The sequence below is a fragment of the Ipomoea triloba genome, chromosome 1 (assembly GCF_003576645.1).
Source record: "Ipomoea triloba cultivar NCNSP0323 chromosome 1, ASM357664v1".
In the NCBI taxonomy this organism is placed as follows: domain Eukaryota; kingdom Viridiplantae; phylum Streptophyta; class Magnoliopsida; order Solanales; family Convolvulaceae; genus Ipomoea; species Ipomoea triloba.
The window spans coordinates 9,293,771-9,302,739 of record NC_044916.1 but is presented as its reverse complement, the minus strand read 5'-3'; the positions used below and the strand labels follow the sequence as shown (position 1 = coordinate 9,302,739).

At 35.4% G+C, this 8,969-nt stretch overlaps 1 non-coding gene across 1 annotated transcript; it reads left to right on the top strand.

Annotated features, from left to right (window-relative positions):
* The first annotated feature begins 5,108 nt into the window (after nt 1-5,108).
* LOC116002459 lies at nt 5,109-5,186 on the top strand. The gene has a single exon (XR_004094473.1). It is a non-coding gene; the product is annotated as a small nucleolar RNA Z199 (small nucleolar RNA).
* The last annotated feature ends 3,783 nt before the right edge of the window (nt 5,187-8,969 follow it).

The following is an 8,969-nucleotide window of genomic DNA, read 5'->3' as shown; positions in this document are numbered from 1 at the left end:
GGGGGGGGGGGGGGGGGAGGCAATCACAAAACTACAAAAATAACATACAACGTCTAACATATAATGTTGAATTTTTGATAAATCGACGTAAAAAAATGTATAATATTTTAAAAGAAATCTTAGCTTTAATGTCAGTTATTTGAAATAACTGACGTTGTATATCAAAATAAAAATATAATTTATTTTAAAAAAAGAATACATACGACATCAGTTATATGTATAGTATAACCAACATCGTATTATTATTATTATTATTATTATTATTATTATTTTTAATAACTAAGTATACAACGCCGGTTTTTTGAAATACATTGTAGGTTAGACATTGTATGTTATTTCTGTTAGAACAACGCCTAAATTTAACTAATGTTGCATAGTCTAAATAACCGACATTAAAAGTCTCTCGCGAAACTCACCAAAAACACATCTAACAAAATTACAAAAGCAATCAGCTCGTTGGACATTTAGCTGCCATTTAACTACAGTATATAGATTGTTTGTTGTGGTGAGGACAGATGAATCTTGCTCCAATAAAGAGTAATTCATAAAAAAGATCCAAAGGTTCAAAGGATAAAAAAAGAAATTGAAAATTACCTGATTTGGGATTGAAAGTTTAAAAAGACAAATAGTATAAAGCTTACTTTAGAAACTTGGTTGAACTTGGTTGAAAGGGGGCAAAATAGTAAATATTTGGTGATGGGGCACAAAAAAAAATACTACAATATTAATATTAAAAAAATAATTTTTGGCGGGGGGCTAAGGCCCCCTGCTGCTCTCATGTGGCTCCGCCACTACATATAGTTTAGTCCGAGTGCCAGACTAGAGAAATTATTGTTGAACCCAAAGCAAAACCCCAACTTATGTACCATATATAAATAGCCATTGGGGTTCAAAAAAAAATTTTTCTTCTCTTTTTGTCGTTTGTTTTTCCATCTCTGAGTTCTCTCCTAGAATACCAAATCTTTTGCAATGATATGACTTTGGGCATGTTTGGTTGTTAGCAGATCCGCCAAAATTTTGGCAAATCCACTGACTTTGACATTTTGACCATGGTCAAAACACCAAAGTAGTGGTTTATCCGCCAGAATTTTGGCAAATCCACTGACTTTGGCATTTTGACCATAGTCAAAACACCAAAGTAGTTGTTTTGTAAATCAGCGGATTGTTCCAAACCTTTTGAAAATATTATTTTGAGTTTGTGGGCTGCGGAAGACGTAGTAAGTTTGCGTTAAAGTTTTGTAGTGTTTTGTTGAAGGTGTATGTCTGCAATTAAGATCAGTAAAATAAACAAATGTAGAGAGAGAGAGGGGGTGTGTGTGTGTGAGAGAGAGAGAGAGTGTGTGTGAGTCCAAAATTTTTAGGGATAAGTGTCAAATAAGCCCTCGAACTTTTGTTGAAAAGTCAATTAGTCCCCTAAACTTTTTAAATTTGCAATTACACCCATCAATAATTTATTTTGATACAATGAAGCCCAAAAACGACAAATTATGTTGTGGACCCAGGTCCACCTTGCAAGGTGGACCTGGGTCCAAAACTACGTCGTTTTTGTCTTCTTCTTTTTTCTTTTTTTTTTTTATTATAAAAATTAGTAAACATATTGCTGAATATAGAGTTGTCCAAAAATGTGTGAATGTAGAGGTTGCAAAGTGTGAATGTCGAGTATAGAAATCGTGATTGTAGATTTATGATTGTGTGAATGTAGAGTTGCCCAGAAATGTGTGAATGTGGAGGTTTCAAATTGTGAATATGGAGTATAGAAATCGTGAATGTAGAGTTATGCATGTGTGAATCTCTAATAGAATTAAGAAGTTCTAGCAACTTGTAGCCCTGTAATGTGTGAATGTGGAGTTCTCAAGTTGTGAATGTGGAGTATAGGACCTGTGAATATAGTGTTTTGAATGTGTGAATGTGGAGTTTACAAATTGTGAATGTAGAGTATAGTGTATATGAATGTAGAGTATAGTTACTAAACATATAATCCTGTAATGTGTGAATGTGGAGTTTACAAATTGTGAATGTAGAGTATAGTGTATGTGAATGTAAAGTATAGTGTATGTGAATGTAGACCCAGGTCCACCTTGCAAGGTGGACCTGGGTCCACGACATAACAACCCCCCAAAAACCAATTAATGACTTGCTATCACAGATTATTAGGGTTCTGGCATGGTCGCCTTCTCAAGTCGGAGAAGGCGACCATAATAGTCACCTTATGCTGGAGAAGACGACCTTGGTCTCCTTCTCCGTGACCGACTACCGTTCGCCGGCCATCGATCACTTTGTTGTCAAAAATTTTGTCGAAATTTCATCGCCAGGTTGCCGAAACCCTAATGACCTGTGATAGCAGGTCATTAACCGATTTTTGGGCAATTACATAAAAATGAATTGTTGATGGGTGTAATTGAACCTTTAAAAAGTTTAGGAGGCTAATTGACTTTTTAGCTAAAATTCGAGTGCCTATTTTACCATTTCCTCAAATTTTTATGGTGGTTTGAGTAAACCCTACTCCACTCTTCTCCATAACACGTGAGATTTCACTAGTATTATTGCAATACAAGTGAAAGTAAAGCCTTTCACACTAGTCGCAATCCAAGTCAACTAGGTTACCACTATCCACCAAATGCTAGTTCTTCGAACGACTTTCTTCACTAAGTTGTACATTCTTCGCTACCTCACTACCTTCTTCAAGGGTCATCCACAAAGTCACCTTGAAAGATGTAGAAGATGATTCCTAAGTATTTTAGTCAGGTTGACTAAATCTGGATAAAATCTGAATGATTTTTTGAAGCATTTGAAAGCTTAGACAAACGCTGAAAGCTTTTGAAGTTATTATGCTTAACGTGTACTTGTTTTTGTAACTTCCTTATGCTTGAGAACGGGCTCTTTAAATAGGGATGAAGGCCTTGAAATTTGAACATTTGAAAGTTTTCCCATTGGTGCCTTTTAAAACGGTAAGTGTCTAAAAGCTGTCATTTCCTCATTTTTCGCTATTATTGGATCTCAACGCTGCACTATGCTTACTTCCCAGTGCGTCACCCATCATGTAACTGTTGTAAATCAAACAAGCTTAACCACAGAGTTTTTTTGGCTATCTAGTTGTTATATCCTACTTAAAACTTGGTGATAAGTAGGTGGACATTAATCATTTAACCATATCCCTCTATGGTAAGCCACAGTGCCACATCTTGAATCGAGCAAGAGCTGAACTCGGTCCACTCGGTCGATGCCCAACAATCCCCCTCGAGCACTTGCCTGACTTGGTCATTAGTTTTCGTGCCCACTAGTCCCCCTTCCGAGGTTGGACTTAGCCCGACCTACGCCCATATCTCATCCGGGACTAGACTTGGCCATCACATTGCCATCGATTCGAACCCGTGACCTCGACTTCAATAGTAATTAATAGATCTCAACGCATCACTATGCTTACTTGGGTCACTCATCCTGTGACTGTTGTAAGCTAAGCACGCTTAACCACATAGTTCTTTGGCTATATGGTTGTCATATCCTAGTTAAAATCAATTGGTGATAAGTAGGTGGACATCAACCATTTAAAAACATCCCCCAAGGTAAGCCATAACGCCACGTCTCAAATCGAGTAGGGGTTGAACTCGACTCACCTGATCGACGCCCAACAGCTATTGACCATTTGTTAAAAACTTTATCCCTTTTCGAACAACGAATTATATGATTGGCATAAGAGACAAAAGCCATGTTTGCTTGTTCAAAAGATATATTGTTGTTAAGTGTCTTTAGAAAGTGTACCCAACATTTCTTACAACAAAAAGAATTCCTTGTACACTCTGTACTTCTCTACCGAATAACCCTGATAAAGGTGTGTCGAGCCTTGACTTAGTACTTTAGACTTAGGTACGATTAGATGATAACACATTTATCAAAAGACCTTTTACAAAAAACAACTAAGGTCTATGGTTTACCTACCTATACCAAGAGATTTATTAGATAAGGTCAACCGATAGTGAATGCAATCATAAGGAACCCTTTCACATCTGTTGAGACTCTCTCATAATACTAGGGTATGCTGGAGGTATACCTCTACTTGGAGAGTGACTAGAGTATTTTCTTATTTGTTGTTACAAAGAAAAGAAATGAGGACTCTAAGTTCCTAAAATACAAAATTTTTCAATTTTTGATGATGTTTTTTTTTTGAGTACTACTGACTCTGTTACAATGTAGTATCTGTTCATAGCTACTTTCTCAACCTACTGAAGCACAATGAGTCAACAGTTGCCTCCATGTGGGAGTGTTAACTGGGACACCGGGTGCCGCTTGACCACAAGGTCTTTGGCAATTTTTGATGATGTTAAAACACTTTATTGTGAAAAACCTTTGAAAGGTATATAAGAAACTCACTTACAAGAAGTATACAATGATACTCCACCCTAGAGTAAATTGCACTTTTGGTCCTATGACTATAGGGGTCCTGTTAATTGTAACACTCGACTTTAAAAACTAACAATTTAGTCCATTAACTATGCTTTTTCTAACACATTTGGTCCTTCCGGCCAAATCACCGGTCAAATTTGGCCGGAAAGTTGTAATTCATTTTAATTTGTTTAAAAATGGGGGCATTTTGGTATTTTCACCAGCCTAGCTCTTCTTCTCATCAAAGAAACAATCATCAAAGAGACACAAATCTGAACCAAAACCATTGATGCACCACAGTGATAGAAAATCTCGATTCAAAGTTCTAGCAAATCATTGGACTGTTAGATCTACTTCGTCGAATAGAAAACAACTCACTGGACTATCAGATCTGAACCAAAAACTCACGCTTCGTCGAACCACCGCCTCACGCCAGAGCTTCGCCATTGCTCTAGCTGCCACCATTGCTATCGATGCTCTGCCCTGCCAGAAGGAACAGAGGTTGTCGGAGGAGAAGACAGAGGTCCATGGGGCCGGCCTGTGATGACGACGTCGCTGCCGCGTGAAGCATCGGCCACGCGATTTTGTTCCTTATGCGATTTTGTTTAGTTACTTATGTGATCTTCGTCGCCGCGTGAAGACAGAGGTCCATGGGTCCATGAATCATTATCTGTTTTCTTTAGTTCCTTATGCGATTTTGTTTTTGGATGTGCTTTTTGATAAATCCCAATCATGTGATGAGGAAAAAAACTACAACAATATGAATTTACTATTCTAGGAATCATTGTATTTAGTCTCTGATGATTTCGATGATGCACTCACAGAGTTTCCGGCGAGCAAGTGCAAGGAAGAAGAAGTCATCGTAAAAAGACCGTTTTGCCCTCACTTATAAATAATTAAAATAGGGTTATGATTTTCCGGCCAAATTTGACCTGTGATTTGGCCGGAAGGACCAAATGTGTTAAAAAAAGCATAGTTAATGGACTAAATTGTTAGTTTTTAAAGTCGAGTGTCGTAATTAACAGGACCCCTATAGTCATAGGACCAAAAGTGCAATTTACTCCTCCACCCTATGACCCTTATCCAACTCAAGCTCCACTTATAGAAGAAAGATATTATAATGGGGAAAATGACGTCTTTGGTCTCTGAGTTAAATTCATATTGATGACTTAGTCCCTTAGTTATGATCATATTCATTTTTAACCCCTAAGTTATGAGCGAAGTGGTGCACGTTCAACCCCAAATGTTAGGGATCCGTCTCAACTTGACACGAAAAATTAAAAAATCGCTATTATTGGAGGGGTAAAGTAGGAATTTCAAAGTTACTTCCCTTCTTATATTGAAATAAATTTTGCAACATTATTTTACACTTTCCAACTTGCTATTTCAAGGTTCAACTCCAAAAGCATTTCGATAACCCTCATATGACTTATTAGGAACCTAGTCTCGTATAAGGAACGTAACCTAAGACTCAGTACAAACAAGTGAATACTTTATCATTGTCTTTAGGTGTGTAAAAAACACTATCTCAGCATGTTTGGTTCACGGAATAAATTTTAAGAGAATAGGAATAATATTTCATAGGAAATGGAATAGGCAAGGAATAGAATAGAAATTGTATTCTATTGTTTGGTTCACTAAAGGAATAGACTTTAGGAATATAATTTCAGTGTTGGTTGGTTTAAGGAATAGAAATGGAATATGTGTTTAAAAGGCATAAATACCCCTATACAAAAAAGTATTATTATTATTATAATTATTATTATTGTTGTTGTTGTTGTTGTTGTTGTTATTATTATTATTATTATTATGATATATGAAAAAAATAAATTATATATGAAAATATAGAAGTTGTAAATGAATGAAATTTTAAGAATCTTAATCAACCATATGTCCTATTGATATAAATAAATCAATAAAGATATGTATACAATAATAATAATAATAACAACAACAACAACAACAACAATATTATTATTATTATTAATGAATTTATGTATATACTTCAATAAATATAATGTATTATATAAATGCATATATTTAATTAATTACATTTTTAGTATATAAATAAATAAACAAACTTATATATATATATATATATATATATATATATATATATATATATATATATATATATATATATATATATATATGATTGCGTTCAGGTGCGTACAGGCCGCCCAGGATGTAGTTGCGCCTAACGTTATAACTAGGTGCACTTAATGTTATAACTAGGTGCACCTAGGTGCACCCATGTGCATAAATGTTAACAAGATAAATTACTTACACTTGTAAGTGAAAATAGGTGCACAAGTGCAAGTAAAATTAATCACAGATGCAACTAAATTGTACACTGAGCATCAATACTAAGTGCACCTAATGTTATAACTAGGTGCACCTCGGTTGCACCCAGGTGCATAAATGTTAACAAGTTAGATTACTTGCATTTGTAAGTGAAAATAGGTGCACAACTGAAAGTAAAATGTATTGCAGATGCAAGTAAAATGTATTACAGGTGCAACTGAATTGTACACTAGGGGTGTAAACGAATCGAATCGAGTCAAATACTTCAGTATTCGATTCGAATTCGATTATTTTGATGAGTATTCGAATTCGAATTCGTTTAGTGTTCGAATCTTAAATTCCGATTCGTATTCGATTCGACCAATTTATTCGAATATATTCGATTCGACTTGAATATTCGAATTCGAAATGACTATCTTAATTTTTTTTCTAAATTTTTCAATAAATTAAGATAAAATATAACAAAAATTTTGATTATTGGGAAGACTGAAGGGTGAAGCACTGAAGCGGCTGCTCTCACTTTTATTTTAGCTTAGAGTTTATGCCTTTTGATAGGGAATATACCCGGGTATACGACCCTAAATACGCTATACGTATGTTCGGTGTATTGTACGGGGATGAGCCTATAAAGAGGAACTAACCCATCAAGTGAATGGACTTTTGGACTTTTGGCAACTCCTCTCTCTCTCTAAATTGCTCTCTCCTCTCTCTAAAAATTGTTCAAGTTAATCAATAAAAGATAGGAATTGAGAGCTATTTTGGGTGATCTTTTCTTTATTGCTCATACCACTTCCATACAGATTATATACATGGATAATTTTAATTTATCACCTTTACTAATTTAGTTTCTTTATATATATATAAATATACACACACACATATATATATTCGAATACTATTCGAATCGAATCTATCCTGATTTGTATTTGAATTTGAATAACATTCGAATCAAAATGTGTATTCGAATTCGGATTCGTATTCGAAATATTCGAATTCGAATATAACTATTCGAATTCGAATCACGAATCGAATCAAAATTATTTGATTTGTTTACACCCCTATTGTACACTGAGCATCAATACTAAGTGCACCTAATGTTATAATTAGGTGTACGTAATATTATAATTAGGTGCAGCTATGTTGCACACTTGCACCCAGATGCATGAATATTAACAAGGTAAATTACTTGCACTTGTAAGTGAAAATAGGTGCGGAAATAGGTGCACTTGTAAGTGAAACTAGGTGCACTTATATCACAATTACTTGCACCAAAGTTTGAGTTATTTACGAAAATGGCACCGCGTTGTTTTTTTCTTTTAAATTGCATATGATTCGTTGATCTAGACACATGGACGGCTGTGAAGCGTTCTCATTTACTTCTTGGGCGGTAGTTCACACGGGAGTGCACCCCTATAGTGAGGATCTAGCATTAGGTGAGGACCCTGTGGACTAATCCAGATCACTGTTGCAAAAATCTCCGCCTAGACCGCCTAGGCGCTAGGCGCTTCTAGACTGAGGCGAATTGCTCCCTAGGCGTCCGCCTAGGTGGCCGGCCGCCTAGCGCCTAACTCGGCCGACTAGGCTGAGTTAGTGACCGACTAGGCCGAGTTAACTCGCCTAACTCGGCAAAGTTAGCCGAGTTAACTCGAGCGAGTCGGCCTTGTTAATTTTATTATTATATTTATATATATTTAAATTTATTTATTTATATAAGTAAGAGAAGTAAGATAAATATATATATATATATATATATATATANTATATATATATATATATATATATATAAAATATGACATACACCCACACACATGAATTAATTTTTTGTTTTTATATGTCGCCGCCTAGAACCGCCTAGGTACCGCCTAGGCGCCGCCTAGACCGCTTAGTCATTAGGCGCTAGTTTACCGCCCGACTAGCGCCTACTGCAACCATGATCCAGATAATCCATTTGGAGTGATCTAACTACAATGAATGCAACGTACTGCACAACAAAGTGGGAAGGATGCACAACAATCACACTATGAATGCACAAAAAACTGAGACCGAATGCACAACAAAATGCGTACCAATGCACAACAAACTGAGCGCGAAAAATTAAATCTATTGCATAGAATTAATCACAACGATTGAATTATTTAAATCAAAGGATCAGATAAGTCCATAGAGTCCTCACCTAACTATCGGTCATCATCTGATCCTTTATATATATATATATATATATATATATATATATATATATATATATATATATATATATATATATATATATATATATATATATATAT